At 37.5% G+C, this 17,511-nt stretch overlaps 1 pseudogene; it reads left to right on the top strand.

Moving 5' to 3' along the window:
* The first annotated feature begins 10,961 nt into the window (after nt 1-10,961).
* LOC100682863 lies at nt 10,962-17,506 on the top strand (annotated as a pseudogene).
* The last annotated feature ends 5 nt before the right edge of the window (nt 17,507-17,511 follow it).

Here is a 17,511-nt window from a genome sequence, read left to right as displayed (position 1 = left end):
CAAAGAAATACTGTTTAATAGCAATGTTACTTAATTTTTCATTCTCATTTTCCTACATGCATGTAGTTTCATGCAGGTGACTACTGATAGATAAAACCTATATAAACAAGTCTAAGAGGTCAAAACTCTTTTCAAAGAAATACTGTTTAATAGCAAAACTAATTAATTTTTCATTCTTATCTTCTTGCATGCATATCCATACAGGTGAGTGCTGATAGATAAAATCTATATGACAAAATTCTTTGGAGTATTTCAGAATTTTTAAGAATAAAATGTGGTTGTGAGGTATACTGATAAGTCAGTTCTTCAGACTATCCAAGATCAATCATAGGTAGGGAAATGTGATGGCTAATATGTATTATACAAAAGAGCTAGGAAAGAGAAACAGTTGAAAAATTCATTAAGAGGTTTCCTTATGGTTAGAATACCATGAGAAGGGCAGCCTGGGTGGCTCAGTGGTTTAGCGCCACCTTTGGCCCAGGGCCCGATCCTAGAGACCCCGGATAGAGTCCCAAGTCAGGCTCCCTTCATGGAGCCTGCTTCTCCCTCTGCCTGTGTCTCTGCCTCTCTCTCTGTGTGTGTGTGTGTGTGTGTGTGTGTGTGTGTGTCTCATGAATAAATAAATAAAATCTTTATAAAAAAAAAAAGAATACCATGAGAAGAGCTTATATAGGGAAATGGGGTGGGGTTCAGGGGAGTAGCAGCTTATTCAATAGTACCCTGATGGCTTCAAATATATGATACAAACTTTCCAAAAATGTCTTATTTACTCCAGGGGAGTAGTTCACACCTCATTATGAGTCCACGATTGCAAATAAATGCACGATAATGAGAGCAACAATAATATTGCAAAAATATGCCAGGATAACTACAAAAGAACAAATTTGTACACAGAATTCTCCCCAACCATAGAGCAACCTTTGCCAATTACTAATATCCTATATTAACTATATAATCTAGTCATTAAAATCTTTCTAAAAATTATTTTTGACTCATTAGTTGATGATTACAGAATGAAACATCCTTGATATATTCTCCTTTGATTTCACTGCAATTCTGTCTCTTGTCAGTGAGGGGACCCCATTGATTTCTTTTATGAAAATGTCACAGCTGCCAATTCCTCTTTACTTTCAGTGCAGATAAGGATCTCCCTCCTAGGCCACTCTGAAATATGTTGGTTTTTTTTTTTTTCCCCATTTCATGTAAATAGATCAAAAGGTTTCAATGATTCATTATTTTCATTCTTCCAATTAAACTTATTTGCTACCTACTACATTTCAGGAATGCCTAAAAAAATGGTTTTTCAGCTTTGGAAACATGGTGAGGAATAAGACAAAAAGAATCTGTGCCCTCACAGAGTTTACATCTGGGTAGAGGAAGACAATGAATAAACAGGTATACAAATACATAAAGTATTTCACATAATGAGTAAAAAACAAGGGAGAAAATGCAACTAAGTAGTGTGACAGAGGATGATGATGGGGGTGGTATTTTAGGTAAGATGGTCAGGGAGGTCTTCCATGGGGACTTAACATTTAAGGTGAATCTCAATAATAAGGAGAAAGCCATGTGAAGAGGAGCAAAATTATTTAAAGTATACCAAAAGCTAGGTTCCTAAAGCCTATTAACCATACATAGTTTCTAGAAAATAAGGAAGACAAAGAATGCATGGCTGAAGCATGGTGAGACAGAGTAGATCTTGTAGGTTATGCAGGACTCGTAGGACATGGTAAGGAGTTTGAATTTTATAAAGTTCAAAAGGAAGTTACTGAAATGTTTTGAACACATATTGCATGGAGAACATCATGCAGGGGCCCAAAAGTGAAACAGGGAAAATAGTTTGTATTCGAATAGTCCAGGCAAGAAAAGACAAGTAAATTGGGTAAGATGGATGCTTCAGGGTATACTCTGGAGGCAGAGCCTACGTGTCTTGTTGATAAATTCAAGGTAATGAAAAAAAAAGATGGAAGAATCAAACAAGGCTCCCGTGGTTTCCAGCAGATGGGCCGTAACCTCTTTTGTCTAGCTTTCAAAGCAAGTGCCCCCTTTCTATCCACCCTGAGTTCCCCTCTCTGTTCTACAAAACCCCCGTTGCCATTCTTCCTTATTCTTGTCACATGTAGTGCTCATTCTCACTTTGCCCAGAAGGTTTCCAGTCATCAGTCACCCACGTTCTCCAGTGCTGATTATTACAGTTCACATTCATAGCTTGTATCTCCTTATTGAAGTTCCATATTTTATTATTTGTTGCTTCATATTAGTGAGTATTGTGTCCCCAGTAATAAACAAGGTTTTCAGAAACCACACACTGACTAGCCACATTTGAGAAATAAAGCCTTGCTGATTAATGATGAATTTTATTAAATTTAAAATTCTGTTCTCATCTGTTATGCCAGTCGGCCTTTGGCACATCTCTCTTTGTACTTCCTCTTGTCCTTCAGGCTTCAGCTCAAATGTTGCTTCTCAGGAATGCTTTCCCTGATCACTCAAGCACAAGTGTCCACTACCCCATGACCCAATTTTTTGCCATGTGTTTTTTATACTTATTCCTTGTAGCACTTATACCTAATCTGATGCTATCGAATTTACCTGTTTACTTGTATATTATCTGTTTTGCTCATTAGAAAGTTCACATAATGAAACTTATCACTTCCTGGACCCTATAGCAATTACAATAGTGCCTGCCCTAGAGTATCATATTTTTTGTCAAGAACTGTTCCAGGTTCTAGGAATAAAGAAATAACAAGACAACAAAGATAATTGCCTTCATGAATTTTATATCCCAGTGAAAGGGACCCACACTACGTAAGATCAATAAATAAAAATATAGAGTCTATTAGATAGTGCACTTGGAACTCTCTAGCAATGGTCCAATTTGCTAAGGGTCTGAAACAACATGAGGAAGGGGGAAAAGAGGTGGGAGATGCAGTCCGGAAAAGTGGGGGTAGAAGATGAGAGTAGATAATTTAGGTTCTTTGAGGTCAATCAAAAGATTTGGCTCTTACTCTTAGTGAAATGGGAAATGACTGGGAGATTTTACATAGAAAAGTGCCATGAGATAATTTATCCAAGTGCAAAGGCAGAGAGATCTACAGAGAGTCTACTGCAATGACTCAGGTGAGAGATGACGGTGGCTTCCAATGGAAGAGCAACAATGGGATGGGGAAAATGATTGGCTATGATCCTTGATAAATAGTTGTTAAACTAATGAAAAGTAAAAGTAAAAGGTTTCCCATCTCAACAGTGATGGGAAAGCTTATATTTAAACATATAAGCTCGTAAACTGAACAAAAGACATGTCCAAAGATTTTTTAATTAGATATTTTTAAATATCCATAAGTATACATTTCCACTTTTGTTAATATAAATTCATAGAATATTTATTCATAGACAGGTTACATTTGCTTTTATAAAGTGCCAAATGGATTATTCACCTCGTTTATTTACTTTAAAGGCATATATTTCCCTTTGTAAGTAATTCCAACAAGATGGTGGCATTTGTAGGAAATTCAAGAATATTTTTGTTTGGAAGGAGAAACAAATAAAACAAACTTGAGCCCTGCTATTATTCTGCCTGCTTTGAACATAACAGAGATGATAGTATCGTTTAAAATTCTAAATTAATAGTTTTATGAAAATGAAAATCCTTTTCCTGTCTGTAATAGAGGTGTTTTTAAATTTATTTTTATTTTTAGTGTTTTTATCTGACACTTCCTAATTGCTTCTTTTGGATGAGTGCTAATATATTTTCACAGTGCTACCTGGCTGGATGTCATCCTCAGACACAGACACTTGAGTTCTACTTTATGTTTACCAGTAGAACTGTTTATGACTGATTCTGTAATGAAGTGTATGTTCTTGAGCTGTCTTCAAAAAGAAAAAAAAAAACAAACACAGAATTCAGAACATGTGAAATTTCTTTTTTTAAAGAAATTAATTAGCTTGGTAAAATTGCCTCATTGTACCTCTTTGAGTTGGTTTACATTCAAATCATTGTTTTCAAAACAGAAAAATCTGTGATTAGGTGGAGTTAAAAATCTAAACAAGAGATCCCCAAGCTCCAAATCATGTAAATTGTAATATTCGTGACAGTTTACAACTTCTTTCCCCCCAATGGGAATATCCTATGTGGTTTATTACAAGCCATCAAAGGCAGAGCTCTCAAAAACTGCAATATGGTGTCTCAGCAGCTCTCACAAAACCCAGCTCAAGCTGATAGGTTGCAAAAAGTCGAAAACAAACAAAAGCAAACATAGTATTTTCAAAATATGCTGATGCGCACAAATCACTCATATTCTGTAGCCTCAGTGCCTATAGTTTGCTTCAGTCAGCTTTAGAAATGCTTTGGGATATTGCACACATTACAGCACATTTTACAATCATCCAAAATGCACTGGCTTTTGATATCAGTACACCAATCACATTCTCTTTGGTGCACAGAGGCAATCTTGTTTACATTTCTAACAGATCTTTGGTTACATTCGGGCAGTAAGGGCACTATTATGAATAGAATAGAAAAAGATGGCCTGTGTTTGTTTCTGAATTTTTGTGTGGAGATATTGGCTTGCCATCTCTCACACAGTTCATAAACAAACTTGGTAAACATCAAAGGCTCTAGCATTACAACCTGCTGAGCCTAGATTACACACCTCAAAAGTCAATGTTACCTCAGTGAAAACTCTTCTGAAATTTAAAATCAAATAAAACTCAAAATGTCCAAATGGTTTCTTTAGAACTCAGGCATTGTGTGGGAGGATGTTTTTTTTTTTAACAATGATTTTACAATGATTGGATCATTAACCCTACATTTACTCAATTATGTGCAATCCCTCATTTGTTTGGTGCACGTTTGTTGCCTCTCCATTTATCTTCACACCTATGTTCCACATATGCTTTGGCACTGGATATGGGAAATACTGGATGTAGTAGAAAAACAGGACTACAGGGGATCCCTGGGTGGCGCAGCGGTTTAGTGCCTGCCTTTGGCCCAGGGCGCGATCCTGGAGACCTGGGATCGAATCCCACGTCGGGCTCCCGGTGCATGGAGCCTGTTTCTCCCTCTGCCTGTGTCTCTGCCTCTCTCTCTCTCTGTGTGACTATCATAAATAAAAAAAAAAAATAAAAAAAAAAAATTAAAAAAGAAAAACAGGACTACAGATGCCCCTTTTATTACTTTTACCATGCACCATACTAGTCATGTTAGAATATAGGTATATTGGGGGCACCTGGGTGGCTCAGTGGTTGAGGGTCTGCCTTTGGCTCAGATCATGATCCCAGGATCCTGTCCTGCATCAGAGTCTCTGCAAGGAATCTACTTCTCCCTCTGCCCATGTCTCTGGCTCTTTTTTGTGTGTCTCATGAATAAATAAATACAAATCTTTAGGAAAAAAAATATAGGTAAATTGTTCTTGAATTTGAGATTCAAAGATCCTATCGCTAGCAGTGGTAGCCACTTACAAGCATATCATTGGCCTTCATGAAGACTTATTTTTCATGATTCCCAACTAACTCTGTTTTATTGATACCCACACACACATACAAATACGGACGCCATAAACAATTGACTAACTTCAAAACAAAGGCAGCATCAAAGTGAGAAAGAGTGACATAAAAAAAAAAAAAATGAGAAAAAAAGTCCAAGACATCTTTTTTCTGTCCAGTTTTGTGTTTCTACCACGAAAACACATCTGTGAGAATGAGAATTTCTCCTACGGGAATCCACAAGATCATGTTATATATTACCCTTAATTATATATCAAACACAGTTATGTGGGAAGGATTCCAAAAATCTGAAAGAATTTGAGAGAAAGTATCTCTTGATTCTTAAACTTCGATTGTTCAAAGTGACTCCAATCGGACACTAGTGATATATATAGTTCATGTAAATCTTCACTGCTAATATTGACTGCTAATAAGTCTTAAGTCTCAGATATTGTATATCTATAGTCCAATTTTTATCACCTTACTAGCTTGTGCCCTCAAAGAGAATTTATTGCTCCCTCATGTGTGATCTGATAGCACTGACCTAATTAATACCTGCGACATGACAACTACCAGACTGTATTACAATTACACATTATGTGTCTGCTTCCTCAGACAGCATGGGCTTCTTGAGAGCAGAGCCATCTATTGCTCATCTTTCATCTCTAGCCCCCATCATCATGCTTGGAACATAGTAGCTGATAAATGTAAATGTTGAATAAATAAATTTCAGCTCAAACCACTTTCTTTGTATCTCAGTGGAAAAACATCAGCTAAAAACATTTGGTCTTTGCCAATGACATACTTTCAAAATGTGATTTCCCAGTGAAGATGCTAAATCATTCTTGTGTTTATACTATAATGTTATGAAAATGATAATTTTTGCAGAACCTCTAGTCTGTGGTAAGTGTATTTAAAATCAAATTCAAGGGGATCCCTGCCCTGGGTGGCTCAGCGGTTTAGCGCCTGCCTTTGGCCCAGGGGACAATCCTGGAGACCCGGGATCGAGTCCCACATCGGGCTCCCGACATGGAGCCTGCTTCTCCCTCTCCCTGTGTCTCTACCTCTCTCTATGTCTATCATGAATAAATAAATAAAATCTTAAAATAAATAAAATAAAATAAAATAAAATAAATAAAATAAAATAAAATTCAAGAGATATATTGCTCTATACTTAGTAGCGTGGCTATAAGTCTGACAATACCCACTGGGATTCCCATATATTGCTGGTTGAAAGGCAAAATGGAACAGCCTCTTCAGAGATGTTGGACAATTTCTTAAACATTTTAACATATACTTATTATGTGATGCAGAAATCCCACTCCTAGATAGCTACATGAGAGAAATGAAAATTTATTTTCGCACAAAACCTGTACACTAATGATTAGAGAGCCTTTCTCTGATCACCAAAACTAGAAGCACTCCAAATGTCCTCCAAGTGATGAATAATGAACAAATTGTGATAATCCCTTCAGTGGAACTCAGTGATCCCTGTAACAATATGAATGAGTCTCCAATGCATTATATTGAATTTGAAAAGAAGCCAGTTCCAAAAGGCTGCATTTCTCTGATTTCATTTCTATGACTATATTAGTTTTCTATTGCTGCATAACAAATTACCACAAACTCAGGTGCTTCATCCATGTATGAGCTCACACTTCTGTATGTCAGCAGTCAGGGGAAACCCAGTGGGTTCTTTGCTTAAAATCTCACAAAGACAAAACCAAGGTGTCAGTCAGGCTAGGCTGTTACCTAGAGGTTCCCGAGAAGAAACTTTCTAAGCTTATTTAGGTTGTTGGCAAAATTCAGTTCTAGAATTCAGATTATAGGATTTGGGTGCTTCTTTCCCTGCTGTCTTCAGGAAAAGATTCCTCATGGCTTCTAAGGGCCATGCTCAGAGACTTTCCATGTGGCCCCCTTTATCAGAAAGCCACAGGGGAGCACCTTGAATCGCCTCCTGCTCCAAATCTCTGATTCCTTTTCTGTTACCAGCTGGCAACAGTTCTCTGCTTTTGAAAAGCCTGTGTGGTTATGTTAGGCCCACCCATATCATGCAGCATAATTTTGGGAGGTTTTATGGCCAGGTTTGTGCTTCCCTCAACAACTTCCTGGAAATGGCAAAACTAGGGAAAGAGAACAGATCTGTAGTTGCAAAGTGTTAAATGTTGGGGGAGGGTTTGGCAAGAGAACCTTTTTGGAGTGAATGAAAATGTTCCGTATCTGAGTTTCTGAATTTCTCATTACTCTGAACTCTTCACCAGATAGTGAATTTTACTGATTATTAATTTAAAAAAATAAATTAAAAAAAGAAAAATAAATGAAATGAAGTCTCTTTCTTCTAAGATTGACTGAGCTACATTAACTTTCATTCTAAGTGAATCTAAACCAATTATTTCTATTCTTTTTTTTTTAATTTTTATTTATTTATGATAGTCACAGAGAGAGAGAGAGAGGCAGAGACACAGGCAGAGGGAGAAGCAGGCTCCATGCACCGGGAGCCCGACGTGGGACTCAATCCTGGGTCTCCAGGATCGCGCCCTGGGCCAAAGGCAGGCGCCAAACCGCTGCGCCACCCAGGGATCCTTCTATTCTTGATCAACTTGGGGACTATATAAAGGACAGAATAATCTATAATAAAGCACTCTAATTAGAAAACCTAAACACAAATTGGAAAGAGTCGGAGTCCTTTATTTGTACATCACTTTTTAATTTTATCTCACATTTTTACCAGGAATTTTTGCTCAACATTCAAAGCTTCTAGTGAAATCTCATCCTCAACTACGTCAACATCTGATTGCTCTCTTCCCTGAACCTCAGATAACACTTGATTTTGTGTCTTCAGTTCTTCTTGTTTAAATTTTATTTATTCGGGTAATCTCTACACCCAACATTGGGCTCAGACTTGCAAGCCAGAGATGAAGAGTCGCATGCTTTCTGGACTAAGCCAGCCAGGTGGCACTGTCATCAGTTATTTCTTTTACTAAAACGTTTTCTCCTAAATTTTGCTTAATCGCAACTTCTGGGTATAAACCCGAAGTCATGCTGACCAGTCTCCCTTTCTAATCTTATGTCCAAGCAATAATCAGGCTTTATCCATTCTACATGGTCACACCTCCCACATTTACTCCTTTCTCTTCTCTTTCCACCATATTCACTAATGCATGACTCCATTGCTTCTTGATCCTTGTCATAAATTCATATCTACTTCCTGTTTTCCATTTCCAAGCATTCTGTTTATTAGTTTTAACTTCCTCTGCTATCAATTTAACCTTTCTAAACTACTGCCCCAACTATTTAGTTTTCTTCTTTAGAAATTTCAATATCATCCTTCACATCGAAAAAAGTCTGATCTCTCTAATGCTGACACTTATGATTTTCCCAAGTCTGGCAGAAAACTTCTTTTTTAGTATTTTCCCTTTCATATATTATATTATATTATATTATATTATATTATATTATATTATATACAATGAAAAGATTTTACTGGAAACATGCCCCAATATTTTAGCATGTGTCCATGCTATTTTCCCAATCTGGCATAACATTTCCCCTATTGAAATCTGCTGTCTTATTTTCAAGGTCCAGATGAAATAAAATTCCTTCTCAGAAGTCCTCCCTAGGGTCCCACCACTCTCAACTAAAAGTAAGTCTCTTTCCTCTCAACATTCACAGCATTTTTCCTTGAATATATTTTATAACACTCCATAGATTATATACTACATTAAATTTTTGTAGTTGTCTCATTTCTTCCTATTTATCTTGAAGTCCCTAATATTCTTCAGAAATAAGATTAAAGAATTTTTGAATGGATTAATTAAAACATGAATTTGTAGTAAGTGTCATGCAACCAACATTGCCTGGTAGAAGCAGAAAAGAGTAAAAAAAAAAAAAAAAAAAAAAAACAAAACAAAAAAAAAAAAAAAACAAAAACTTCCAACGTGGACTAAATTGGCAAGAACTGACTAAAAGGAGAGGTGAGGTACCACTTCTATCTCACAACAAATGGTTTAGTCAGAGATTAAGTGTATATGGCCTTATGCTGCTGAATATTGTGCACCCACACTTAGGCCAGATATAGGCATGACCTCTGCCTGGGCAAAGAATAGACACAGAAACCCAGGGCTGGAGAATGGCATGATCTTTGTCTCTGAATTGATGCGAAATTGGATGAAGAACAAACAATGTGGTTTAACATCACCTCAACTGACAAGAGTCTTCACCTTGAGATATGAATAAATAGAGCTGGAGTATATTTGGTAACATTTCCTCACCTAATTGGCCTCATCCTTTCCCCTAGATGTTTCTAACCTCAGAGAGGCAGGAGCTCCAGTTTTGTGCTAGACGTCTCCAGTAAGAAAAGAAAGGTAAGTTAATTACCAACCAACAGAACAGGATGTGAAAGTCAAATCTTCCTTTCTTAGTTTTAGCTAAAGCCTCCAAAATAGAGAATAAATATTATAGGTGTCGAGAACTCCAAAATGAGGGACTAGACCATTTATGCATGATGTGCAAAAGAAGGTGGTTAAGAACCAGTCTTCTAATTCCCACTTTAACACTATCCTTGTGGATATTTACAGGTTGGAGAAACCAAGAAAAATGACTATTTCTAGGGAAAGAATTTCTTTGGGGAAAACTATTGAATTTTCCATTGCCTGTGAGAAAGGGGTCAGGGTAGAAGAGACCACTTGCAGAGAGTTTGCTGTGTCCTCCCGTATCAGATAGCATTTGACCTGCACCTGGGAGATTAAAAGGCTAAAGACTGACTGGAAATGTTTGTGTAGCTGGAGAACAAAGAGATATGATGACGTTGAGGAAAACTTCACTTGGCAGAAGCAGAGGCATGAGTTTTCCATGAGCCAAACACGGACCAAGTGAGAGGGAGCCAGGCTCAAGTTGGCCTAAAGAGGACTTTCCGGAGAGAGATTCCTGGAGTAATGGTGGAGCCTCATCTGTGAGAGTCTGTGTGGCACGGACCTCCCACACCCTGGGAACTGAAGTTGTAAGCAGCTAGCCAAATGGAGACCCCACCGTAGGAAGTCATTGCAACTAGAGCATCCCAACAAGGCGTTCTCCAAATTATCCATATAATCACCCTCTGGGAGAATCAGAATTAGGAACCCCGGGTGTCCTTCCTAAGAAAACCATCACTGGATTAAGTTGCTGTCGTCAAATAAGATATTTACCATGTCAAACTTCTCCTTTTCCTCCCTCCATCTGTAAGAAGGATTAGAAACCTTAGTCAGCAGAGAAGTAGAGACAGGGTGGAGGCACTTAGGATAAGGAACAAAGATGGAGCCAACCATGCTCTTCGTCTCCCTTGCCCTATGCCCAAAGCAATACCAAGCTGGAATACCGAGACCAAGCATTGATTTTAAGTGAAATTCATGTTATTTTTTAATGTTACCATAAATAGGACATTTTCATAATGCCTGTGAGAACTTGTTTCTACCAACACTGACTGTAGGACTTAGAATCGAAGGATGTCCAGGGAAGTTATGGTACTTGCTTCAGTTCCCGTCCAAGGAGCAGAAAACAAGTCTGGAAAAGAGGTTTGGAAGATTAAGGTGAGGATGACAGGGAGTGGAGATAATAGGGAGAAGGGAAATAGAGTTGCATTCCTGGGGCACCTATGGATTCTCCCTTTTTCAAGGTGCTAGTTATCTTGCAGAGACAACAGGCCAATTAACCAAAGGAATATACAGTGGAAGGCAATCATTCACACAGCTTTAAGGTGCAATTTCATCTCTGTCTTTCTATAGGACATGTTTACTGATAATTATGTTTCCTTAATAAAGAATTTGAGGTAGAAAAAAACGTATTGATTATATTAGTTGTATTTGGTGAAATAGTAATCACTGCCTGGAGAAAATTGATGTTTATGCTCCCTAACAGACAAATACAATCATATAAAAGTGACCAATTTTTTTTTTTAAGATTTCATTTATTTAGGAGAGAGAGAGTGTGTGCAAGCACTCACAGGTGTGTGTGTGAGCAGGGAGAGGGACAGTGGTGAGGAAATGGATAAGCAGACTCTGCTCTGATGCTGGACATGGAGTGCCCTGCAGGATTTGATCCCAGGACCCTGTGATCATGACCTGAGCCAAAACCAGGGGTCAGATACTCAACAGACTGAACCACCCAGGTGCCCCCAAAAGAACCAAAATTCTTAACTGGAGTACCCATGATTGTTTGAAATAACTGTGCACAACTTTCACATTTACCTTTTCAAGCAAAAGCAAGTCTAAAATTTAATGCTCCCTTTGTGTTACTCTTGCAACATTTCAGTGATATTTATTTTACCTCTTTTATGCATCTAGTGCCTTCCTACTTTCTTAATATCCAGGTCCCGGAGGAACAAGAAAGAAACTAGCAAACCTTTTTATCTTAACTTTTCCAATTAGTGAAATAAAGCATTGAAACCCTTTATCTCTATTACTGAAATTGTGAATTCTCTCCTTTGAAAAAAAATTGCTTTCAGAAAACAGTTAAGAAGGAAGAAATCACTTGGGGGGTGTTCAGTGGAAAATTCTTATTGCTCCTAAAACTCAATATGTTGAGTGTCTATGTTGACCCTGAAAGAAAAATTATTTTTAACATTTTATAGCATGCAAAAGGTAAGGCCAGAGAAATAAAAATTCAGACTCCATACTTCACAATTATCAGTCTAATTGGTTTACAAATGTTAATTTCATTTTCTTGTGGTAAGGGATCATGATTCATATTTTCTTATCACAGTTCTTAGAACTTCCTTTGTTCCACAAATATTTATCAAATGATCGTTATATTGCAAGCACTTCCCTGGACATTCATATATGTGCTATGTAGTTAATTGGGTCTGTCACTAAGAAGACTATAAGTAATTCAAAAGTATTGATGTTTGCATTTTGTCTCCCAATCCAGTGGAGAACTGGTATACTCTCTAATACAAAACCTTTCCAGTAGACTAAGCCTGATTTCTGGTCAGTTTTGAACCTCAAGTTCCTAGCGATTGCTGGTGACTTCATTCAAGGGCAAATACAAGGTGACTCCAGGAATTTAGGTCTGGACTGACATTGACTATCCAAGAAAGAATCCACACAAGCTTCACTGGTTTTCAAAGATCCTGTTAAATAACAATATTTTATTATATTCTCACCTTGAATAAACTACCAAATCCAGATCCAGATTGTTACTAGTTCAGCCTCAGAGGGCTATGGGTAAACAGTTAGGGCTGACATGGCAACAAAAAGAAAACATGCCTTGCTAAATTTTCCTTTTTGTACCCAAAACCCTTTTTGTTATACATATGGCTCCAGTGGGAGTAATTACAATGTGTCCAATGTCATCCTTTAATAAACTTTTTTGTCCTATGCAAGACTAGTCTTTATATGTTCCATAAAGCACCTGGCATATTGTGAGCATTTAAGAAGTGTTTAATGATGCAACAATGGCAACTAAGAATCTAAACCTTGGTTTCCTGTGGCTATTGTAATCTAAGTGGAACTCTGCTATGACAAAGGAGGAGGAAACCTCACTTTGGTTACTGCAATTTTATAGCCTATTATCCCATGTGATCTGTTTATTAGAAATCCTCACACTCTATTTTGTTTTAAAAAAACACTTGGAACACAATCTAGTTTTGAGAATAAAACAAGTTCATCTTATACAAGCTCATAAGTATCTATAATTCTCTCATTAAACCTTATTGAACATGATGAGATCTGCAAAGGATAAAGGAATGTTACACGAGAAATGGCAGGACCATTAGAATTTGGTTTAATTCTTATAATTCTTATTAAGAATTTATAAATTCTTATTAGAATTTGGCTTAATTCTAATAATTGTCTTAATAATGAGACTCAGGAAATATAGAAAATTGACCTTTTCTTTCATTACCAAAATATATTTTTTAAGAAGAGGATTCCAGAAGCCTTGATGATAAAATGGCCACTATCAGGCAATATACAGACAGTTGCAAATTCAAAGGATGACCTGATCATTTTTCTTCCATAGGGGAAAAAAGTTTCTATTTTTAACTTGACACAAATAACATATGCTCATGAATTCTTAGAGGTGGGAAAATTTTAGAGATTCTTTAGCCCAAGTCTGAGACCAGGCATGTACAGATTATTTAGTTTAACAATCCTGCCATTATCAGATATTAAATGGTGGTCTTAGATGCAGAGGGTCATATTCATGTTTTTAAGGGTCAACACCAGCCAAATGATCAAATGATCATTTTTACCTGGAACAGGTAAAACAAAGGACAGAGGGAAGAGACTGAGAAAGTAACTCAGAAAGAAACATAAAATTGTCAAAGAAATGGCTCCAAAGTCAAAGAGAACTCCATCTCTTTCCCCCTCCCCCCACTTTTAAGAAGATTTCACTTTATCTAAAGAGTAAAGCACATGCTTTTAGATCCAAGGGTACCTGGTTCAAATCTCAGCAGGGGCAGATTTCTCACAAACTAAAAAGGCACTCTCCCTATTAAAGGAACTGACTTAATACAGTTATATGGACCATTACTGTACAGAATGGGGATTCACAAACTATTTTCTAAATGGGGCCTTTTTGTGCATGTACAGTAATTCCTATAGAAGCCTTTTACAAATAAAAAAAGGAAAAAATGTAGGGGAAATCTAAGAACCCATGATTTGAGCCTTTAATAACTATTGGTGTATTAGAGACAGCCATCTGCAGTAATATAGCAGATCAGGTCTTCCTGGAAATGACCTGAAAAAGCATTCTAACGATAAAAGCTTAATATTTGTGCAGACGTCAGATGCCTAGAAAAGATGAACAAAATACACCTTGAAGTTTGGCCTCAATGTTGGACCTCAAAATGCATGGTTTCCATGGAACTTCATTTAAACAGGAAGTAGCACTCAAACAGTTCCTCAATAAAGACACTATTTTGCTTGAGATTTCCACAAGAAGACTTTGTTGAGCAAAGTTTTATATGACATCATAATTTGACTGCTGAAAGTCTTCCTTAACAGTGAAACCATGGAAGACATGTGGTAAACATTCTATCTAATCCACTTTAGAAAAGAACTCTGAGGAAACTATTAGAAATCTACCATAATTTTATATATGGAGAGCTAGGCTTCATTTGGTTCCACATATTTGTGATAATTTATATCACTCACCCTGAGAACAATCATTTAGAACAGAATAATATTGAATTCTGAAAAGACTTCCTTCTTCACCAGTTTCATTGTATATATACTTCTCTGGAACCTACTAGAATCTAAATAATTCCAAAATTGGGCAGAGATTCCAAAATATGAGTGACCCAACATATAAAGTCTTTTCAAAAGTAAAATTTATTTCCTACAGAATAAATCTGAGCACTGGGTCAACATTTCAGGTAATAGACATCAGAGAAATTAATTTATTTGTCACCTACAATTCATCCCCAAGTTTTAGGAACATCTTATCTTGATCATATTAGCTTCAAGTGACAAAAACAATAAAATTTTAAAAGCTCAAACTGGTTTAAACTGGTTTAAAGAAAAGATGTAGAGAAACATTTTGGGTTTTATTTATTTTATTAATAAGAACTGGTTTGGGAGCAAAGATACACACAAAAGTTTGAAGGATGACCTCAGAAGTCAGCCTACTTCTCCCTGCCCCTCAGGTGGTCTTCTCCTTAGGTTGCTCCTCTCTCAGACAAGCACCCCTCTCAGTCCAACAGGAAGGCTGCCAGCACCTGCAGGATTGCACACATGCTCACAAACTCAAGTCCTATTCCCCTCAACATTGCAAATCAAAACCTTCTCTTGAAAACTCAAGCCTCAATTATTGTTTGATTGAACTGGCCCAGGTTTAAATGTTAAAATGCACAGGGATTTCCTTTGATCTTAGCCATTGGAGATAAAAGCAAACCATGTGGATTTCTTTGGAGTTTGAACAAAAAGAGTGACCAAAGGACATTCTTTTGGTTCCAAAAGTCTTCTGCATAACAATGACTGACTCCATAAATTCTGACCTGGAGGGGCACCTGGGTGGCTCAGTGGTTGAGCGTCTGCCTTTGGCTCAGTTTGTGATCCTGGGGTCCTGGGATTGAGTCCTGCATCAGGCTTCCTGCAGGGAGTCTGTTTCTCCTTCTGCCTATGTTTCTCCCTCTCTCTGTGTGTATCTCTCATCAATAAATAAATAAAATCTTTTTAAAAAATTCTGAACTGGAGTATATCTAGGAATACACATGTGCATACACATACACACACATATCACACACACACACACAACAAAATCATACAATTTTGGAAACTAAGGCTGAGCAATAATGTAGCGTCAGAATCTGGAAACAATTTTAATGACATATAAAGCTACGGAGTCCTGCTAAAAATATAATCTTGATAACAAAAAAAAGTAGGAGAAGCATAGCTGATCCTCAATAAACATGAATAAAAAATGAAATCATGAGAAGAAAAACAAGGTGAGTGGTGTGTCATGGAAGCTGACAGAAGTAACTACTTCAATGAAGGCAAAGAAAATCTCATTAATAGTCGGAGTGTATTAAGAACGTGGGGACACCTGGGTGGCTCAGTGGTTGAGAGTCTTCCTTCAGCTCAGGGTGTGATCCTAGGGTCCTGGGATCAAGTCTTCCATCAGGCTCCCAGCAGGGGGCCTGCTTCTCCCTCTGCCTGTGTCTCTGCCTCTCTTTCTGTCTCTCATGAATAAATAAGTAAAATCTTTAAAAAAAAAAAAAAATGTAAAAGCGGCTTCTTCTTTAGCCAGACTGCACACTTTTTGGATCCACATCTAGTCTTCCCATTGCTTGAATTTCTCTCCATAGGAGAGATATATAATGAAAAAGAATTATTACAAGGGGAATTAGACCTTCTTCTTCATGATACCAATGTGGTAGGCTTTGTGGGTGATGTATACAAAACCTTTATTCTGATGATATTCCATTTGTTTTGAGAGAAAAAAAGAACCTCAGCTGTTGCACAACTGAAACAGCTTCAGGCAGAAACGGGACCAGTCATGATAATGTTTGATCCAGAAACTACAAGGAAGATGCTGTCAACCAGAGATGGTCAGATGTTGGTTGACTCACTGGAGGACAAGCATGATTTTAGGCAGGAATGTTTAGATACATCTCACAGGTATGAAAAATTCCAATATGAATGTGGGCATTGGGCATTACCCTGGAATGTCTTTACTTCTTTAGAGTGTTGGTTCCAGCAGCAGATAGAAGTGCTTTGAGTTCACTCTGGGAAAACTGGCCTCTGAGATCTTAATGTGGAATTGGGATGCCTCCATGGAAGACCTGACAGGGTTAAAAGAAACCACAGAAGTAATTCTGTGAGCTCTCCCTTTCAGCCTCTTCGGCAGCAAACATGGCTCATCCACTGGTCTTGGTTTGTTTTCTTCACCCACCCCAAAGGGCGTGATAACTTTATTGATCTCTTCCTTTACCAGCCACAGTGTCTTGATGTAATTCAGATGATGTGTCCACTTATTCTGCACCATTTGACTACACCCACCATAACAAACAAAACATCTGAAAACCCCAACAGGTGTTAAAAGATTCCGTTAAAGTTATTCAACAGGAGTCTTACACATAGAAAGACCCAGTGACAAAATTAGTTGAATGTTTATCTGTTAACTTTGGCTTCAGTAGGGCTCAGGAAAAGCTGAGGGACTGTGAATCAGTACTTATGAATGACTTCTTGGTGGCTTGTTTTGAAGATTTCACTGAAAATGCACCTCTCATCACACTTGAGACTTTTTATTCACCCACCAGTGTATCAACATTAACATGTTGGCAGACAAACTAAACATGATTCCAGAAGAAGCTGAAAGGTGGCTTATAAATGTGATCATCAATGCAAGACTGGGTGCCAAGATTGATTCTAAATTAGGTCTTGTGGTTATGGGTAACAAAACAATCTCACCCTATCAGCAAGTGATTGAAAAGACCAGAAGCCTTTCATTTAGAAGCCAGATGTTTGCCATGAATATTGAGAATAAACTTAATCAGAATAGTAGGTCAGAAGCTCCTAACTGGGCAGCTCAGGATTCTGGCTTCTACTGAAGAAG

The sequence above is a fragment of the Canis lupus genome, chromosome 23 (assembly GCF_011100685.1).
Source record: "Canis lupus familiaris isolate Mischka breed German Shepherd chromosome 23, alternate assembly UU_Cfam_GSD_1.0, whole genome shotgun sequence".
NCBI lineage: Eukaryota > Metazoa > Chordata > Mammalia > Carnivora > Canidae > Canis > Canis lupus.
This window is presented reverse-complemented; position numbering and strand designations above follow the sequence as displayed.